We start from the raw sequence: 19,402 nt of genomic DNA, 5'->3' as shown, positions 1-19,402 counted from the left end.
AGATTGAACAAACACTATGCTCTCTAAAAATAACATCCACACCTACCAAACACCTAAAGACACTTTAGTGTAGAGAAGAGTCAAGAGCTGCTTCATAACAATCAACGAAATCCAAGTTCTGAAGCTGTTTATTCAGATTGTCCAAAAAAACCACATCGGAATCACACAATATCTTTGGGGGAAAGTATTCACCACTCAGACCGCATTCTCTTCCACCAGCTTCTCCATAGAGATTCTGGAACAATCAGCAAAGATGCAGAACTATGGAGAAGTCTCCATGTTCTTCAACTGTTTCATGTTCAGAAGAGAATACCATACCTCTTCATCGTGGCCAGCATGACCAAACACTTTCATAACACGTTTCTCCAGTCAGAAACTACAGAAATGATCCCTGAAAGTATAGTCTTAAAATAGCCACCTAAATCTCGCAGACTCCTGTGAAGATTGAAGGAGTTTCATCCACGGTGTCTCTGGTCTTCAAGAACATGAGCTGGCTTCACGTTACTTTGTATGTACTGCAGGATGGCCCCTCTGAGCCACTCTTGAAAGTTGAGATATACTTAAAAAAAGCTGTTAAACCGATTTTATGTAAAGTGGCTTACATGTTTATTTACTTCACAAACACATATCAAATGCCACATTCAATAAGACTTTCTACGACAAGATTATCATTTAAATGAAAATATTCCATGAAAAAAGTATGAAATAAAATCAATTGTGATCCAGAGCTAACCTTCAAAAGAATAACACCATTTCTTATCAGGTAACACACTTGTTCACAGCAAGTTTCTGAAAGCTTGGTTAAAGTGCTATGTTATTGTTGAAAAAAATAATGGCTACAGATGTCAGAGCACACAAAGGCAGGTAGAAAAAGTGGGGAAAAACTAGATAATCTGACCTGCTCACTCTGTAGAATTATCCATTTGTAGAACCACACATGCGCTCATGCACTGATGCTGCGTAACTAGATGAGACACGACAAAAGTGGAAAATGAGTGATGCAGACACGTGGACATATGTAATAGCAATGAAAATGACACAAGTACGGATAAATGAAGACATGTCAAATCATTAGAAATGGTTCAGTCTTTTTAATCTCATTGACTGCCACCGCTAAAAGAAGCAGTTACCAGTCTGAGTTGCAGCAAGTATCGCTAATGTATTAACGGGGATTCCCAGCCGCTGGTGTCGGAATTGCTGATTATCTAGCAGCCTTCATCAGCAATAAAACAGATGAGAGAAACAAAACAAGATTGAACAAACGCTATGCTCTCTAAAAATAACATCCACACCTACCAAACACCTAAAGACACTTTAGTGTAGAGAAGAGTCAAGAGCTGCTTCATAACAATCAACGAAATCCAAGCTCTGAAGCTGTTTATTCAGATTGTCCAAAAAAACCACATCGGAATCACACAATATCTTTGGGGGAAAGTATTCACCACTCAGACCGCATTCTCTTCCACCAGCTTCTCCATAGAGATTCTGGAACAATCAGCAAAGATGCAGAACTATGGAGAAGTCTCCATGTTCTTCAACTGTTTCATGTTCAGAAGAGAATACCATACCTCTTCATCGTGGCCAGCATGACCAAACACTTTCATAACACGTTTCTCCAGTCAGAAACTACAGAAATGATCCCTGAAAGTATAGTCTTAAAATAGCCACCTAAATCTCGCAGACTCCTGTGAAGATTGAAGGAGTTTCATCCACGGTGTCTCTGGTCTTCAAGAACATGAGCTGGCTTCACGTTCCTTTGTATGTACTGCAGGATGGCCCCTCTGAGCCACTCTTGAAAGTTGAGATATACTTAAAAAAAACTGTTAAACCGATTTTATGTAAAGTGGCTTACATGTTTATTTACTTCACAAACGCATATCAAATGCCACATTCAATAAGACTTTCTACGACAAGATTATAATTTAAATGAAAATATTCCATGAAAAAAGTATGAAATAAAATCAATTGTGATCCAGAGCTAACCTTCAAAACAATAACACAATTTCTTATCAGGTAACACACTTGTTCACAGCAAGTTTCTGAAAGCTTGGTTAAAGTGCTATTTTATTGTTGAAAAAAATAATGGCTACAGATGTCAGAGCACACAAAGGCAGGTAGAAAAAGTGGGGAAAAACTATATAATCTGACCTGCTCACTCTGTAGAATTGTCCATTTGTAGAACCACACACGCGCTCATGCACTGATGCTGCGTAACTAGATGAGACACGACAAAAGTGGAAAATGAGTGATGCAGACACGTGGACATATGTAATAGCAATGAAAATGACACAAGTACGGATAAATCAGGACATGTCAAATCATTAGAAATGGTTCAGTCTTTTTAATCTCATTGACTGCCACCGCTAAAAGAAGCAGTTACCAGTCTGAGTTGCAGCAAGTATAGCTAATGTATTAATGGAGATTCCCAGCCGCAGGTGTCGGAATTGCTGATTATCTAGCAGCCTTCATCAGCAATGAAACAGATGAGAGAAACAACACAAGATTGAACAAACACTATGCTCTCTAAAAATAACATCCACACCTACCAAACACCTAAAGACACTTTAGTGTAGAGAGAAGTCAAGAGCTGCTTCATAACAATCAACGAAATCCAAGCTCTGAAGCTGTTTATTCAGATTGTCCAAAAAAACCACATCGGAATCACACAATATCTTTGGGGGAAAGTATTCACCACTCAGACCGCATTCTCTTCCACCAGCTTCTCCATAGAGATTCTGGAACAATCATCAAAGATGCAGAACTATGGAGAAGTCTCCATGTTCTTCAACTGTTTCATGTTCAGAAGAGAATACCATACCTCTTCATCGTGGCCAGCATGACCAAACACTTTCATAACACGTTTCTCCAGTCAGAAACTACAGAAATGATCTCTGAAAGTATAGTCTTAAAATAGCCACCTAAATCTCGCAGACTCCTGTGAAGATTGAAGGAGTTTCATCCACGGTGTCTCTGGTCTTCAAGAACATGAGCTGGCTTCACGTTACTTTGTATGTACTGCAGGATGGCCCCTCTGAGCCACTCTTGAAAGTTGAGATATACTTAAAAAAAACTGTTAAACCGATTTTATGTAAAGTGGCTTACATGTTTATTTACTTCACAAACGCATATCAAATGCCACATTCAATAAGACTTTCTACGACAAGATTATCATTTAAATGAAAATATTCCATGAAAAAAGTATGAAATAAAATCAATTGTGATCCAGAGCTAACCTTCAAAAGAATAACACAATTTCTTATCAGGTAACACACTTGTTCACAGCAAGTTTCTGAAAGCTTGGTTAAAGTGCTATTTTATTGTTGAAAAAAATAATGGCTACAGATGTCAGAGCACACAAAGGCAGGTAGAAAAAGTGGGGAAAAACTATATAATCTGACCTGCTCACTCTGTAGAATTGTCCATTTGTAGAACCACACACGCGCTCATGCACTGATGCTGCGTAACTAGATGAGACACGACAAAAGTGGAAAATGAGTGATGCAGACACGTGGACATATGTAATAGCAATGAAAATGACACAAGTACGGATAAATCAGGACATGTCAAATCATTAGAAATGGTTCAGTCTTTTTAATCTCATTGACTGCCACCGCTAAAAGAAGCAGTTACCAGTCTGAGTTGCAGCAAGTATCGCTAATGTATTAATGGAGATTCCCAGCCGCAGGTGTCGGAATTGCTGATTATCTAGCAGCCTTCATCAGCAATGAAACAGATGAGAGAAACAAAACAAGATTAAACAAACACTATGCTCTCTAAAAATAACATCCACACCTACCAAACACCTAAAGACACTTTAGTGTAGAGAAGAGTCAAGAGCTGCTTCATAACAATCAACGAAATCCAAGCTCTGAAGCTGTTTATTCAGATTGTCCAAAAAAACCATATCGGAATCACACAATATCTTTGGGGGAAAATATTCACCACTCAGACCGCATTTTCTTCCACCAGCTTCTCCATAGAGATTCTGGAACAATCATCAAAGATGCAGAACTATGGAGAAGTCTCCATGTTCTTTAACTGTTTCATGTTCAGAAGAGAATACCATACCTCGTCATCATGGCCAGCATGACCAAACACTTTCATAACACGTTTCTCCAGTCAGAAACTACAGAAATGATCGCTGAAAGTATAGTCTTAAAAAAGCCACCTAAATCTCGCAGACTCCTGTGAAGATTGAAGGAGTTTCATCCACGGTGTCTCTGGTCTTCAAGAAAATGAGCTGGCTTCACGTTACTTTGTATGTACTGCAGGATGGCCCCTCTGAGCCACTCTTGAAAGTTGAGATATACTTAAAAAAAACTGTTAAACCGATTTTATGTAAAGTGGCTTACATGTTTAGTTACTTCACAAACGCATATCAAATGCCACATTCAATAAGACTTTCTACGACAAGATTATCATTTAAATGAAAATATTCCATGAAAAAAGTATGAAATAAAATCAATTGTGATCCAGAGCTAACCTTCAAAAGAATAACACAATTTCTTATCAGGTAACACACTTGTTCCCAGCAAGTTTCTGAAAGCTTGGTTAAAGTGCTATTTTATTGTTGAAAAAAATAATGGCTACAGATGTCAGAGCACACAAAGGCAGGTAGAAAAAGGGGGGAAAAACTAGATAATCTGACCTGCTCACTCTGTAGAATTGTCCATTTGTAGAACCACACACGCGCTCATGCACTGATGCTGCGTAACTAGATGAGACACGACAAAAGTGGAAAATGAGTGATGCAGACACATGGACATATGTAATAGCAATGAAAATGACACAAGTACGGATAAATCAGGACATGTCAAATCAGAAATGGTTCAGGCTTTTTAATCTCATTGACTGCCACCGCTAAAAGAAGCAGTTACCAGTCTGAGTTGCAGCAAGTATCGCTAATGTATTAATGGAGATTCCCAGCCACAGGTGTCGGAATTGCTGATTATCTAGCAGCCTTCATCAGCAATGAAACAGATGAGAGAAACAAAACAAGATTGAACAAACACTATGCTCTCTAAAAATAACATCCACACCTACCAAACACCTAAAGACACTTTAGTGTAGAGAAGAGTCAAGAGCTGCTTCATAACAATCAACGAAATCCAAGCTCTGAAGCTGTTTATTCAGATTGTCCAAAAAAACCATATCGGAATCACACAATATCTTTGGGGGAAAATATTCAACAGTCAGAGCGCATTTTCTTCCACCAGCTTCTCCATAGAGATTCTGGAACAATCATCAAATATGCAGAACTATGGAGAAGTCTCCATGTTCTTCAACTGTTTCATGTTCAGCAGAGAATACCATACCTCTTCATCGTGGCCAGCATGACCAAACACTTTCATAACACGTTTTTCCAGTCAGAAACTACAGAAATGATCCCTGAAAGTATAGTCTTAAAATAGCCACGTAAATCTCGCAGACTCCTGTGAAGATTGAAGGAGTTTCATCCACGGTGTCTCTGGTCTTCAAGAACATGAGCTGGCTTCACGTTCCTTTGTATGTACTGCAGGATGGCCCCTCTGTGCCACTCTTGAAAGTTGAGATATACTTAAAAAAAACTGTTAAACCGATTTTATGTAAAGTGGTTTACATGTTTATTTACTTCACAAACACATATCAAATGCCACATTCAATAAGACTTTCTACGACAAGATTATCATTTAAATGAAAATATTCCATGAAAAAAGTATGAAATAAAATCAATTGTGATCCAGAGCTAACCTTCAAAAGAATAACACAATTTCTTATCAGGTAACACACTTGTTCACAGCAAGTTTCTGAAAGCTTGGTTAAAGTGCTATTTTATTGTTGAAAAAAATAATGGCTACAGATGTCAGAGCACACAAAGGCAGGTAGAAAAAGTGGGGAAAAACTAGATAATCTGACCTGCTCACTCTGTAGAATTGTCCATTTGTAGAACCACACACGCGCTCATGCACTGATGCTGCGTAACTAGATGAGACACGACAAAAGTGGAAAATGAGTGATGCAGACACATGGACATATGTAATAGCAATGAAAATGACACAAGTACGGATAAATCAGGACATGTCAAATCAGAAATGGTTCAGGCTTTTTAATCTCATTGACTGCCACCGCTAAAAGAAGCAGTTACCAGTCTGAGTTGCAGCAAGTATCGCTAATGTATTAATGGAGATTCCCAGCCGCAGGTGTCGGAATTGCTGATTATCTAGCAGCCTTCATCAGCAATAAAACAGATGAAACAAAACAAAATTGAACAAACACTATGCTCTCCAAAAATAACATCCACACCTAACAAACACCTAAAGACACTTTAGTGTAGAGAAGAGTCAAGAGCTGCTTCATAACAATCAACGAAATCCAAGCTCTGAAGCTGTTTATTCAGATTGTCCAAAAAAACCACATCGGAATCACACAATATCTTTGGGGGAAAGTATTCACCACTCAGACCGCATTCTCTTCCACCAGCTTCTCCATAGAAATTCTGGAACAATCAGCAAAGATGCAGAACTATGGAGAAGTCTCCATGTTCTTCAACTGTTTCATGTTCAGAAGAGAATACCATACCTCGTCATCGTGGCCAGCATGACCAAACACTTTCATAACACGTTTCTCCAGTCAGAAACTACAGAAATGATCCCTGAAAGTATAGTCTTAAAATAGCCACGTAAATCTCGCAGACTCCTGTGAAGATTGAAGGAGTTTCATCCACGGTGTCTCTGGTCTTCAAGAACATGAGCTGGCTTCACGTTCCTTTGTATGTACTGCAGGATGGCCCCTCTGAGCCACTCTTGAAAGTTGAGATATACTTAAAAAAAACTGTTAAACCGATTTTATGTAAAGTGGCTTACATGTTTAGTTACTTCACAAACGCATATCAAATGCCACATTCAATAAGACTTTCTATGACAAGATTATCATTTAAATGAAAATATTCCATGAAAAAAGTATGAAATAAAATCAATTGTGATCCAGAGCTAACCTTCAAAAGAATAACACAATTTCTTATCAGGTAACACACTTGTTCACAGCAAGTTTCTGAAAGCTTGGTTAAAGTGCTATTTTATTGTTGAAAAAAATAATGGCTACAGATGTCAGAGCACACAAAGGCAGGTAGAAAAAGTGGGGAAAAACTATATAATCTGACCTGCTCACTCTGTAGAATTGTCCATTTGTAGAACCACACACGCGCTCATGCACTGATGCTGCGTAACTAGATGAGACACGACAAAAGTGGAAAATGAGTGATGCAGACACATGGACATATGTAATAGCAATGAAAATGACACAAGTACGGATAAATCAGGACATGTCAAATCAGAAATGGTTCAGGCTTTTTAATCTCATTGACTGCCACCGCTAAAAGAAGCAGTTACCAGTCTGAGTTGCAGCAAGTATCGCTAATGTATTAATGGAGATTCCCAGCCACAGGTGTCGGAATTGCTGATTATCTAGCAGCCTTCATCAGCAATGAAACAGATGAGAGAAACAAAACAAGATTGAACAAACACTATGCTCTCTAAAAATAACATCCACACCTACCAAACACCTAAAGACACTTTAGTGTAGAGAAGAGTCAAGAGCTGCTTCATAACAATCAACGAAATCCAAGCTCTGAAGCTGTTTATTCAGATTGTCCAAAAAAACCATATCGGAATCACACAATATCTTTGGGGGAAAATATTCAACAGTCAGAGCGCATTTTCTTCCACCAGCTTCTCCATAGAGATTCTGGAACAATCATCAAATATGCAGAACTATGGAGAAGTCTCCATGTTCTTCAACTGTTTCATGTTCAGCAGAGAATACCATACCTCTTCATCGTGGCCAGCATGACCAAACACTTTCATAACACGTTTTTCCAGTCAGAAACTACAGAAATGATCCCTGAAAGTATAGTCTTAAAATAGCCACGTAAATCTCGCAGACTCCTGTGAAGATTGAAGGAGTTTCATCCACGGTGTCTCTGGTCTTCAAGAACATGAGCTGGCTTCACGTTCCTTTGTATGTACTGCAGGATGGCCCCTCTGTGCCACTCTTGAAAGTTGAGATATACTTAAAAAAAACTGTTAAACCGATTTTATGTAAAGTGGTTTACATGTTTATTTACTTCACAAACACATATCAAATGCCACATTCAATAAGACTTTCTACGACAAGATTATCATTTAAATGAAAATATTCCATGAAAAAAGTATGAAATAAAATCAATTGTGATCCAGAGCTAACCTTCAAAAGAATAACACAATTTCTTATCAGGTAACACACTTGTTCACAGCAAGTTTCTGAAAGCTTGGTTAAAGTGCTATTTTATTGTTGAAAAAAATAATGGCTACAGATGTCAGAGCACACAAAGGCAGGTAGAAAAAGTGGGGAAAAACTATATAATCTGACCTGCTCACTCTGTAGAATTGTCCATTTGTAGAACCACACACGCGCTCATGCACTGATGCTGCGTAACTAGATGAGACACGACAAAAGTGGAAAATGAGTGATGCAGACACGTGGACATATGTAATAGCAATGAAAATGACACAAGTACGGATAAATCAGGACATGTCAAATCATTAGAAATGGTTCAGTCTTTTTAATCTCATTGACTGCCTCCGCTAAAAGAAGCAGTTACCAGTCTGAGTTGCAGCAAGTATCGCTAATGTATTAATGGAGATTCCCAGCCGCAGGTGTCAGAATTGCTGATTATCTAGCAGCCTTCATCAGCAATGAAACAGATGAGAGAAACAAAACAAGATTGAACAAACACTATGCTCTCTAAAAATAACATCCACACCTACCAAACACCTAAAGACACTTTAGTGTAGAGAAGAGTCAAGAGCTGCTTCATAACAATCAACGAAATCCAAGCTCTGAAGCTGTTTATTAAGATTGTCCAAAAAAACCACATCGGAAGCACACAATATCTTTGGGGGAAAGTATTCACCACTCAGACCGCATTCTCTTCCACCAGCTTCTCCATAGAGATTCTGGAACAATCAGCAAAGATGCAGAACTATGGAGAAGTCTCCATGTTCTTCAACTGTTTCATGTTCAGAAGAGAATACCATAACTCTTCATCGTGGCCATCATGACCAAACACTTGCATAACACATATCTCCAGTCAGAAACTACAGAAATGATCCCTGAAAGTATAATCTTAAAATAGCCACGTAAATCTCACAGACTCCTGTGAAGATTGAAGGAGTTTCATCCACGGTGTCTCTGGTCTTCAAGAACATGAGCTGGCTTCACGTTCCTTTGTATGTACTGCAGGATGGCCCCTCTGAGCCACTCTTGAAAGTTGAGATATACTTAAAAAAAACTGTTAAACCGATTTTATGTAAAGTGGCTTACATGTTTATTTACTTCACAAACACATATCAAATGCCACATTCAATAAGACTTTCTACGACAAGATTATCATTTAAATGAAAATATTCCATGAAAAAAGTATGAAATAAAATCAATTGTGATCCAGAGCTAACCTTCAAAAGAATAACACAATTTCTTATCAGGTAACACACTTGTTCACAGCAAGTTTCTGAAAGCTTTGTTAAAGTGCTATTTTATTGTTGAAAAAAATAATGGCTACAGATGTCAGAGCACACAAAGGCAGGTAGAAAAAGGGGGGAAAAACTAGATAATCTGACCTGCTCACTCTGTAGAATTGTCCATTTGTAGAACCACACACGCGCTCATGCACTGATGCTGCGTAACTAGATGAGACACGACAAAAGTGGAAAATGAGTGATGCAGACACATGGACATATGTAATAGCAATGAAAATGACACAAGTACGGATAAATCAGGACATGTCAAATCAGAAATGGTTCAGGCTTTTTAATCTCATTGACTGCCACCGCTAAAAGAAGCAGTTACCAGTCTGAGTTGCAGCAAGTATCGCTAATGTATTAATGGAGATTCCCAGCCGCAGGTGTCGGAATTGCTGATTATCTAGCAGCCTTCATCAGCAATAAAACAGATGAAACAAAACAAGATTGAACAAACACTATGCTCTCCAAAAATAACATCCACACCTACCAAACACCTAAAGACACTTTAGTGTAGAGAAGAGTCAAGAGCTGCTTCATAACAATCAACGAAATCCAAGCTCTGAAGCTGTTTATTCAGATTGTCCAAAAAAACCATATCGGAATCACACAATATCTTTGGGGGAAAATATTCACCAGTCAGACTGCATTTTCTTCCACCAGCTTCTCCATAGAGATTCTGGAACAATCATCAAAGATGCAGAACTATGGAGAAGTCTCCATGTTCTTTAACTGTTTCATGTTCAGAAGAGAATACCATACCTCGTCATCATGGCCAGCATGACCAAACACTTTCATAACACGTTTCTCCAGTCAGAAACTACAGAAATGATCCCTGAAAGTATAGTCTTAAAAAAGCCACCTAAATCTCGCAGACTCCTGTGAAGATTGAAGGAGTTTCATCCACGGTGTCTCTGGTCTTCAAGAAAATGAGCTGGCTTCACGTTACTTTGTATGTACTGCAGGATGGCCCCTCTGAGCCACTCTTGAAAGTTGAGATATACTTAAAAAAACTGTTAAACCGATTTTATGTAAAGTGGCTTACATGTTTAGTTACTTCACAAACGCATATCAAATGCCACATTCAATAAGACTTTCTACGACAAGATTATCATTTAAATGAAAATATTCCATGAAAAAAGTATGAAATAAAATCAATTGTGATCCAGAGCTAACCTTCAAAAGAATAACACAATTTCTTATCAGGTAACACACTTGTTCACAGCAAGTTTCTGAAAGCTTGGTTAAAGTGCTATTTTATTGTTGAAAAAAATAATGGCTACAGATGTCAGAGCACACAAAGGCAGGTAGAAAAAGGGGGGAAAAACTAGATAATCTGACCTGCTGACTCTGTAGAATTGTCCATTTGTAGAACCACACACGCGCTCATGCACTGATGCTGCGTAACTAGATGAGACACGACAAAAGTGGAAAATGAGTGATGCAGACACGTGGACATATGTAATAGCAATGAAAATGACACAAGTACGGATAAATCAAGACAAGTCAAATCATTAGAAATGGTTCAGTCTTTTTAATCTCATTGACTGCCACCGCTAAAAGAAGCAGTAACCAGTCTGAGTTGCAGCAAGTATCGCTAATGTATTAATGGAGATTCCCAGCCGCAGGTGTCGGAATTGCTGATTATCTAGCAGCCTTCATCAGCAATAAAACAGATGAAACAAAACAAGATTGAACAAACACTATGCTCTCCAAAAATAACATCCACACCTACCAAACACCTAAAGACACTTTAGTGTAGAGAAGAGTCAAGAGCTGCTTCATAACAATCAACGAAATCCAAGCTCTGAAGCTGTTTATTCAGATTGTCCAAAAAAACCACGTCGGAATCACACAATATCTTTGGGGGAAAGTATTCACCACTCAGACCGCATTCTCTTCCACCAGCTTCTCCATAGAAATTCTGGAACAATCAGCAAAGATGCAGAACTATGGAGAAGTCTCCATGTTCTTCAACTGTTTCATGTTCAGAAGAGAATACCATACCACGTCATCGTGGCCAGCATGACCAAACACTTTCATAACACGTTTCTCCAATCAGAAACTACAGAAATGATCCCTGAAAGTATAGTCTTAAAATAGCCACGTAAATCTCGCAGACTCCTGTGAAGATTGAAGGAGTTTCATCCACGGTGTCTCTGGTCTTCAAGAACATGAGCTGGCTTCACGTTCCTTTGTATGTACTGCAGGATGGCCCCTCTGAGCCACTCTTGAAAGTTGAGATATACTTAAAAAAAACTGTTAAACCGATTTTATGTAAAGTGGCTTACATGTTTAGTTACTTCACAAACGCATATCAAATGCCACATTCAATAAGACTTTCTATGACAAGATTATCATTTAAATGAAAATATTCCATGAAAAAAGTATGAAATAAAATCAATTGTGATCCAGAGCTAACCTTCAAAAGAATAACACAATTTCTTATCAGGTAACACACTTGTTCACAGCAAGTTTCTGAAAGCTTGGTTAAAGTGCTATTTTATTGTTGAAAAAAATAATGGCTACAGATGTCAGAGCACACAAAGGCAGGTAGAAAAAGTGGGGAAAAACTATATAATCTGACCTGCTCACTCTGTAGAATTGTCCATTTGTAGAACCACACACGCGCTCATGCACTGATGCTGCGTAACTAGATGAGACACGACAAAAGTGGAAAATGAGTGATGCAGACACATGGACATATGTAATAGCAATGAAAATGACACAAGTACGGATAAATCAGGACATGTCAAATCAGAAATGGTTCAGGCTTTTTAATCTCATTGACTGCCACCGCTAAAAGAAGCAGTTACCAGTCTGAGTTGCAGCAAGTATCGCTAATGTATTAATGGAGATTCCCAGCCGCAGGTGTCGGAATTGCTGATTATCTAGCAGCCTTCATCAGCAATGAAACAGATGAGAGAAACAAAACAAGATTGAACAAACACTATGCTCTCTAAAAATAACATCCACACCTACCAAACACCTAAAGACACTTTAGTGTAGAGAAGAGTCAAGAGCTGCTTCATAACAATCAACGAAATCCAAGCTCTGAAGCTGTTTATTCAGATTGTCCAAAAAAACCATATCGGAATCACACAATATCTTTGGGGGAAAATATTCACCAGTCAGACCGCATTTTCTTCCACCAGCTTCTCCATAGAGATTCTGGAACAATCATCAAAGATGCAGAACTATGGAGAAGTCTCCATGTTCTTTAACTGTTTCATGTTCAGAAGAGAATACCATACCTCGTAATCATGGCCAGCATGACCAAACACTTTCATAACACGTTTCTCCAGTCAGAAACTACAGAAATGATCCCTGAAAGTATAGTCTTAAAAAAGCCACCTAAATCTCGCAGACTCCTGTGAAGATTGAAGGAGTTTCATCCACGGTGTCTCTGGTCTTCAAGAAAATGAGCTGGCTTCACGTTACTTTGTATGTACTGCAGGATGGCCCCTCTGAGCCACTCTTGAAAGTTGAGATATACTTAAAAAAAACTGTTAAACCGATTTTATGTAAAGTGGCTTACATGTTTAGTTACTTCACAAACGCATATCAAATGCCACATTCAATAAGACTTTCTACGACAAGATTATCATTTAAATGAAAATATTCCATGAAAAAAGTATGAAATAAAATCAATTGTGATCCAGAGCTAACCTTCAAAAGAATAACACAATTTCTTATCAGGTAACACACTTGTTCACAGCAAGTTTCTGAAAGCTTGGTTAAAGTGCTATTTTATTGTTGAAAAAAATAATGGCTACAGATGTCAGAGCACACAAAGGCAGGTAGAAAAAGTGGGGAAAAACTATATAATCTGACCTGCTCACTCTGTAGAATTGTCCATTTGTAGAACCACACACGCGCTCATGCACTGATGCTGCGTAACTAGATGAGACACGACAAAAGTGGAAAATGAGTGATGCAGACACGTGGACATATGTAATAGCAATGAAAATGACACAAGTACGGATAAATCAGGACATGTCAAATCATTAGAAATGGTTCAGTCTTTTTAATCTCATTGACTGCCACCGCTAAAAGAAGCAGTTACCAGTCTGAGTTGCAGCAAGTATCGCTAATGTATTAATGGAGATTCCCAGCCGCAGGTGTCGGAATTGCTGATTATCTAGCAGCCTTCATCAGCAATAAAACAGATGAGAGAAAAAAACAAGATTGAACAAACACTATGCTCTCCAAAAATAACATCCACCCCTACCAAACACCTAAAGACACTTTAGTGTAGAGAAGAGTCAAGAGCTGCTTCATAACAATCAACGAAATCCAAGCTCTGAAGCTGTTTATTCAGATTGTCCAAAAAAACCACGTCGGAATCACACAATATCTTTGGGGGAAAGTATTCACCACTCAGACCGCATTCTCTTCCACCAGCTTCTCCATAGAGATTCTGGAACAATCATCAAAGATGCAGAACTATGGATAAGTCTCCATGTCCTTCAACTGTTTCATGTTCAGAAGAGAATACCATACCTCTTCATCGTGGCCAGCATGACCAAACACTTTCATAACACGTTTCTCCAGTCAGAAACTACAGAAATGATCCCTGAAAGTATAGTCTTAAAATAGCCACCTAAATCTCGCAGACTCCTGTGAAGATTGAAGGAGTTTCATCCACGGTGTCTCTGGTCTTCAAGAACATGAGCTGGCTTCACGTTACTTTGTATGTACTGCAGGATGGCCCCTCTGAGCCACTCTTGAAAGTTGAGATATACTTAAAAAAAACTGTTAAACCGATTTTATGTAAAGTGGCTTACATGTTTATTTACTTCACAAACACATATCAAATGCCACATTCAATAAGACTTTCTACGACAAGATTATCATTTAAATGAAAATATTCCATGAAAAAAGTATGAAATAAAATCAATTGTGATCCAGAGCTAACCTTCAAAAGAATAACACAATTTCTTATCAGGTAACACACTTGTTCCCAGCAAGTTTCTGAAAGCTTGGTTAAAGTGCTATTTTATTGTTGAAAAAAATAATGGCTACAGATGTCAGAGCACACAAAGGCAGGTAGAAAAAGTGGGGAAAAACTATATAATCTGACCTGCTCACTCTGTAGAATTGTCCATTTGTAGAACCACACACGCGCTCATGCACTGATGCTGCGTAACTAGATGAGACACGACAAAAGTGGAAAATGAGTGATGCAGACACGTGGACATATGTAATAGCAATGAAAATGACACAAGTACGGATAAATCAGGACATGTCAAATCATTAGAAATGGTTCAGGCTTTTTAATCTCATTGACTGCCACCGCTAAAAGAAGCAGTTACCAGTCTGAGTTGCAGCAAGTATCGCTAATGTATTAATGGAGATTCCCAGCCGCAGGTGTCGGAATTGCTGATTATCTAGCAGCCTTCATCAGCAATGAAACAGATGAGAGAAACAAAACAAGATTGAACAAACACTATGCTCTCCAAAAATAACATCCACACCTACCAAACACCTAAAGACACTTTAGTGTAGAGAAGAGTCAAGAGCTGCTTCATAACAATCAACGAAATCCAAGCTCTGAAGCTGTTTATTCAGATTGTCCAAAAAAACCACGTCGGAATCACACAATATCTTTGGGGGAAAGTATTCACCACTCAGACCGCATTCTCTTCCACCAGCTTCTCCATAGAGATTCTGGAACAATCATCAAAGATGCAGAACTATGGATAAGTCTCCATGTCCTTCAACTGTTTCATGTTCAGAAGAGAATACCATACCTCTTCATCGTGGCCAGCATGACCAAACACTTTCATAACACGTTTCTCCAGTCAGAAACTACAGAAATGATCCCTGAAAGTATAGTCTTAAAATAGCCACCTAAATCTCGCAGACTCCTGTGAAGATTGAAGGAGTTTCATCCACGGTGTCTCTGGTCTTCAAGAACATGAGCTGGCTTCACGTTACTTTGTATGTACTGCAGGATGGCCCCTCTGAGCCACTCTTGAAAGTTGAGATATACTTAAAAAAAACTGTTAAACCGATTTTATGTAAAGTGGCTTACATGTTTATTTACTTCACAAACACATATTAAATGCCACATTCAATAAGACTTTCTACGACAAGATTATCATTTAAATGAAAATATTCCATGAAAAAAGTATGAAATAAAATCAATTGTGATCCAGAGCTAACCTTCAAAAGAATAACACAATTTCTTATCAGGTAACACACTTGTTCCCAGCAAGTTTCTGAAAGCTTGGTTAAAGTGCTATTTTATTGTTGAAAAAAATAATGGCTACAGATGTCAGAGCACACAAAGGCAGGTAGAAAAAGTGGGGAAAAACTATATAATCTGACCTGCTCACTCTGTAGAATTGTCCATTTGTAGAACCACACACGCGCTCATGCACTGATGCTGCGTAACTAGATGAGACACGACAAAAGTGGAAAATGAGTGATGCAGACACGTGGACATATGTAATAGCAATGAAAATGACACAAGTACGGATAAATCAGGACATGTCAAATCATTAGAAATGGTTCAGGCTTTTTAATCTCATTGACTGCCACCGCTAAAAGAAGCAGTTACCAGTCTGAGTTGCAGCAAGTATCGCTAATGTATTAATGGAGATTCCCAGCCGCAGGTGTCGGAATTGCTGATTATCTAGCAGCCTTCATCAGCAATGAAACAGATGAGAGAAACAAAACAAGATTGAACAAACACTATGCTCTCTAAAAATAACATCCACACCTACCAAACACCTAAAGACACTTTAGTGTAGAGAAGAGTCAAGAGCTGCTTCATAACAATCAACGAAATCCAAGCTCTGAAGCTGTTTATTCAGATTGTCCAAAAAAACCATATCGAAATCACACAATATCTTTGGGGGAAAATATTCACCAGTCAGACCGCATTTTCTTCCACCAGCTTCTCCATAGAGATTCTGGAACAATCATCAAAGATGCAGAACTATGGAGAAGTCTCCATGTTCTTTAACTGTTTCATGTTCAGAAGAGAATACCATACCTCGTCATCATGGCCAGCATGACCAAACACTTTCATAACACGTTTCTCCAGTCAGAAACTACAGAAATGATCCCTGAAAGTATAGTCTTAAAAAAGCCACCTAAATCTCGCAGACTCCTGTGAAGATTGAAGGAGTTTCATCCACGGTGTCTCTGGTCTTCAAGAAAATGAGCTGGCTTCACGTTACTTTGTATGTACTGCAGGATGGCCCCTCTGAGCCACTCTTGAAAGTTGAGATATACTTAAAAAAAACTGTTAAACCGATTTTATGTAAAGTGGCTTACATGTTTAGTTACTTCACAAACGCATATCAAATGCCACATTCAATAAGACTTTCTACGACAAGATTATCATTTAAATGAAAATATTAAATGAAAAAAGTATGAAATAAAATCAATTGTGATCCACAGCTAACCTTCAAAAGAATAACACAATTTCTTATCAGGTAACACACTTGTTCACAGCAAGTTTCTGAAAGCTTGGTTAAAGTGCTATTTTATTGTTGAAAAAAATAATGGCTACAGATGTCAGAGCACACAAAGGCAGGTAGAAAAAGGGGGGAAAAACTAGATAATCTGACCTGCTGACTCTGTAGAATTGTCCATTTGTAGAACCACACACGCGCTCATGCACTGATGCCGCGTAACTAGATGAGACACGACAAAAGTGGAAAATGAGTGATGCAGACACGTGGACATATGTAATAGCAATGAAAATGACACAAGTACGGATAAATCAAGACAAGTCAAATCATTAGAAATGGTTCAGTCTTTTTAATCTCATTGACTGCCACCGCTAAAAGAAGCAGTAACCAGTCTGAGTTGCAGCAAGTATCGCTAATGTATTAATGGAGATTCCCAGCCGCAGGTGTCGGAATTGCTGATTATCTAGCAGCCTTAATCAGCAATAAAACAGATGAAACAAAACAAGATTGAACAAACACTATGCTCTCCAAAAATAACATCCACACCTACCAAACACCTAAAGACACTTTAGTGTAGAGAAGAGTCAAGAGCTGCTTCATAACAATCAACGAAATCCAAGCTCTGAAGCTGTTTATTCAGATTGTCCAAAAAAACCACATCGGAATCACACAATATCTTTGGGGGAAAGTATTCACCACTCAGACCGCATTCTCTTCCACCAGCTTCTCCATAAAAATTCTGGAACAATCAGCAAAGATGCAGAACTATGGAGAAGTCTCCATGTTCTTCAACTGTTTCATGTTCAGAAGAGAATACCATACCTCGTCATCGTGGCCAGCATGACCAAACACTTTCATAACACGTTTCTCCAGTCAGAAACTACAGAAATGATCCCTGAAAGTATAGTCTTAAAATAGCCACGTAAATCTCGCAGACTCCTGTGAAGATTGAAGGAGTTTCATCCACGGTGTCTCTGGTCTTCAAGAACATGAGCTGGCTTCACGTTCCTTTGTATGTACTGCAGGATGGCCCCTCTGAGCCACTCTTGAAAGTTGAGATATACTTAAAAAAAACTGTTAAACCGATTTTATGTAAAGTGGCTTACATGTTTAGTTACTTCACAAACGCATATCAAATGCCACATTCAATAAGACTTTCTATGACAAGATTATCATTTAAATGAAAATATTCCATGAAAAAAGTATGAAATAAAATCAATTGTGATCCAGAGCTAACCTTCAAAAGAATAACACAATTTCTTATCAGGTAACACACTTGTTCACAGCAAGTTTCTGAAAGCTTGGTTAAAGTGCTATTTTATTGTTGAAAAAAATAATGGCTACAGATGTCAGAGCACACAAAGGCAGGTAGAAAAAGTGGGGAAAAACTATATAATCTGACCTGCTCACTCTGTAGAATTGTCCATTTGTAGAACCACACACGCGCTCATGCACTGATGCTGCGTAACTAGATGAGACACGACAAAAGTGGAAAATGAGTGATGCAGACACGTGGACATATGTAATAGCAATGAAAATGACACAAGTACGGATAAATCAGGACATGTCAAATCATTAGAAATGGTTCAGTCTTTTTAATCTCATTGACTGCCACCACTAAAAGAAGCAGTTACCAGTCTGAGTTGCAGCAAGTATCGCTAATGTATTAATGGAGATTCCCAGCCGCAGGTGTCGGAATTGCTGATTATCTAGCAGCCTTCATCAGCAATAAAACAGAGAGAAAAAAACAAGATTGAACAAACACTATGCTCTCCAAAAATAACATCCACCCCTACCAAACACCTAAAGACACTTTAGTGTAGAGAAGAGTCAAGAGCTGCTTCATAACAATCAACGAAATCCAAGCTCTGAAGCTGTTTATTCAGATTGTCCAAAAAAACCACGTCGGAATCACACAATATCTTTGGGGGAAAGTATTCACCACTCAGACCGCATTCTCTTCCACCAGCTTCTCCATAGAGATTCTGGAACAATCATCAAAGATGCAGAACTATGGAGAAGTCTCCATGTTCTTCAACTGTTTCATGTTCAGAAGAGAATACCATACCTCTTCATCGTGGCCAGCATGACCAAACACTTTCATAACACATTTCTCCAGTCAGAAACTACAGAAATGATCCCTGAAAGTATAGTCTTAAAATAGCCACCTAAATCTCGCAGACTCCTGTGAAGATTGAAGGAGTTTCATCCACGGTGTCTCTGGTCTTCAAGAACATGAGCTGGCTTCACGTTACTTTGTATGTACTGCAGGATGGCCCCTCTGAGCCACTCTTGAAAGTTGAGATATACTTAAAAAAAACTGTTAAACCGATTTTATGTAAAGTGGCTTACATGTTTATTTACTTCACAAACACATATTAAATGCCACATTCAATAAGACTTTCTACGACAAGATTATCATTTAAATGAAAATATTCC

General features: G+C 38.5%; 16 non-coding genes across 16 annotated transcripts; all 16 read right to left on the bottom strand.

The window, feature by feature from the left end:
- Window positions 1-190: 190 nt before the first annotated feature.
- Window positions 191-407, bottom strand: LOC125719719 (small nucleolar RNA U3). The gene has a single exon (XR_007385214.1). It is a non-coding gene; the product is annotated as a small nucleolar RNA U3 (small nucleolar RNA).
- A 1,033-nt stretch (window positions 408-1,440) lies between these two features.
- On the bottom strand, window positions 1,441-1,657 carry LOC125719718 (small nucleolar RNA U3). The gene has a single exon (XR_007385213.1). It is a non-coding gene; the product is annotated as a small nucleolar RNA U3 (small nucleolar RNA).
- A 1,033-nt stretch (window positions 1,658-2,690) lies between these two features.
- LOC125719702 (small nucleolar RNA U3) lies at window positions 2,691-2,907 on the bottom strand. The gene has a single exon (XR_007385196.1). It is a non-coding gene; the product is annotated as a small nucleolar RNA U3 (small nucleolar RNA).
- A 1,033-nt stretch (window positions 2,908-3,940) lies between these two features.
- On the bottom strand, window positions 3,941-4,157 carry LOC125719656 (small nucleolar RNA U3). Its single transcript, XR_007385152.1, has one exon. It is a non-coding gene; the product is annotated as a small nucleolar RNA U3 (small nucleolar RNA).
- A 1,030-nt stretch (window positions 4,158-5,187) lies between these two features.
- Window positions 5,188-5,404, bottom strand: LOC125719668 (small nucleolar RNA U3). The gene has a single exon (XR_007385164.1). It is a non-coding gene; the product is annotated as a small nucleolar RNA U3 (small nucleolar RNA).
- Window positions 5,405-6,430: 1,026 nt separating this feature from the next.
- On the bottom strand, window positions 6,431-6,647 carry LOC125719630 (small nucleolar RNA U3). The gene has a single exon (XR_007385128.1). It is a non-coding gene; the product is annotated as a small nucleolar RNA U3 (small nucleolar RNA).
- Window positions 6,648-7,677: 1,030 nt separating this feature from the next.
- LOC125719667 (small nucleolar RNA U3) lies at window positions 7,678-7,894 on the bottom strand. The gene has a single exon (XR_007385163.1). It is a non-coding gene; the product is annotated as a small nucleolar RNA U3 (small nucleolar RNA).
- Window positions 7,895-8,927: 1,033 nt separating this feature from the next.
- Window positions 8,928-9,144, bottom strand: LOC125719632 (small nucleolar RNA U3). The gene has a single exon (XR_007385130.1). It is a non-coding gene; the product is annotated as a small nucleolar RNA U3 (small nucleolar RNA).
- A 1,026-nt stretch (window positions 9,145-10,170) lies between these two features.
- LOC125719650 (small nucleolar RNA U3) lies at window positions 10,171-10,387 on the bottom strand. The gene has a single exon (XR_007385147.1). It is a non-coding gene; the product is annotated as a small nucleolar RNA U3 (small nucleolar RNA).
- Window positions 10,388-11,415: 1,028 nt separating this feature from the next.
- On the bottom strand, window positions 11,416-11,632 carry LOC125719645 (small nucleolar RNA U3). The gene has a single exon (XR_007385142.1). It is a non-coding gene; the product is annotated as a small nucleolar RNA U3 (small nucleolar RNA).
- A 1,030-nt stretch (window positions 11,633-12,662) lies between these two features.
- Window positions 12,663-12,879, bottom strand: LOC125719666 (small nucleolar RNA U3). Its single transcript, XR_007385162.1, has one exon. It is a non-coding gene; the product is annotated as a small nucleolar RNA U3 (small nucleolar RNA).
- Window positions 12,880-13,911: 1,032 nt separating this feature from the next.
- Window positions 13,912-14,128, bottom strand: LOC125719697 (small nucleolar RNA U3). The gene has a single exon (XR_007385191.1). It is a non-coding gene; the product is annotated as a small nucleolar RNA U3 (small nucleolar RNA).
- Window positions 14,129-15,161: 1,033 nt separating this feature from the next.
- Window positions 15,162-15,378, bottom strand: LOC125719696 (small nucleolar RNA U3). Its single transcript, XR_007385190.1, has one exon. It is a non-coding gene; the product is annotated as a small nucleolar RNA U3 (small nucleolar RNA).
- Window positions 15,379-16,411: 1,033 nt separating this feature from the next.
- On the bottom strand, window positions 16,412-16,628 carry LOC125719652 (small nucleolar RNA U3). Its single transcript, XR_007385149.1, has one exon. It is a non-coding gene; the product is annotated as a small nucleolar RNA U3 (small nucleolar RNA).
- Window positions 16,629-17,657: 1,029 nt separating this feature from the next.
- LOC125719626 (small nucleolar RNA U3) lies at window positions 17,658-17,874 on the bottom strand. The gene has a single exon (XR_007385124.1). It is a non-coding gene; the product is annotated as a small nucleolar RNA U3 (small nucleolar RNA).
- Window positions 17,875-18,903: 1,029 nt separating this feature from the next.
- Window positions 18,904-19,120, bottom strand: LOC125719675 (small nucleolar RNA U3). Its single transcript, XR_007385170.1, has one exon. It is a non-coding gene; the product is annotated as a small nucleolar RNA U3 (small nucleolar RNA).
- Window positions 19,121-19,402: the final 282 nt, after the last annotated feature.

The sequence above is a fragment of the Brienomyrus brachyistius genome, chromosome 23 (genome assembly GCF_023856365.1).
Source record: "Brienomyrus brachyistius isolate T26 chromosome 23, BBRACH_0.4, whole genome shotgun sequence".
NCBI classification, from domain to species: Eukaryota; Metazoa; Chordata; class Actinopteri; order Osteoglossiformes; family Mormyridae; genus Brienomyrus; species Brienomyrus brachyistius.
The sequence above is the reverse complement of the archived record's forward strand: the minus strand, read 5'-3'. Positions and strand labels throughout refer to the sequence as shown.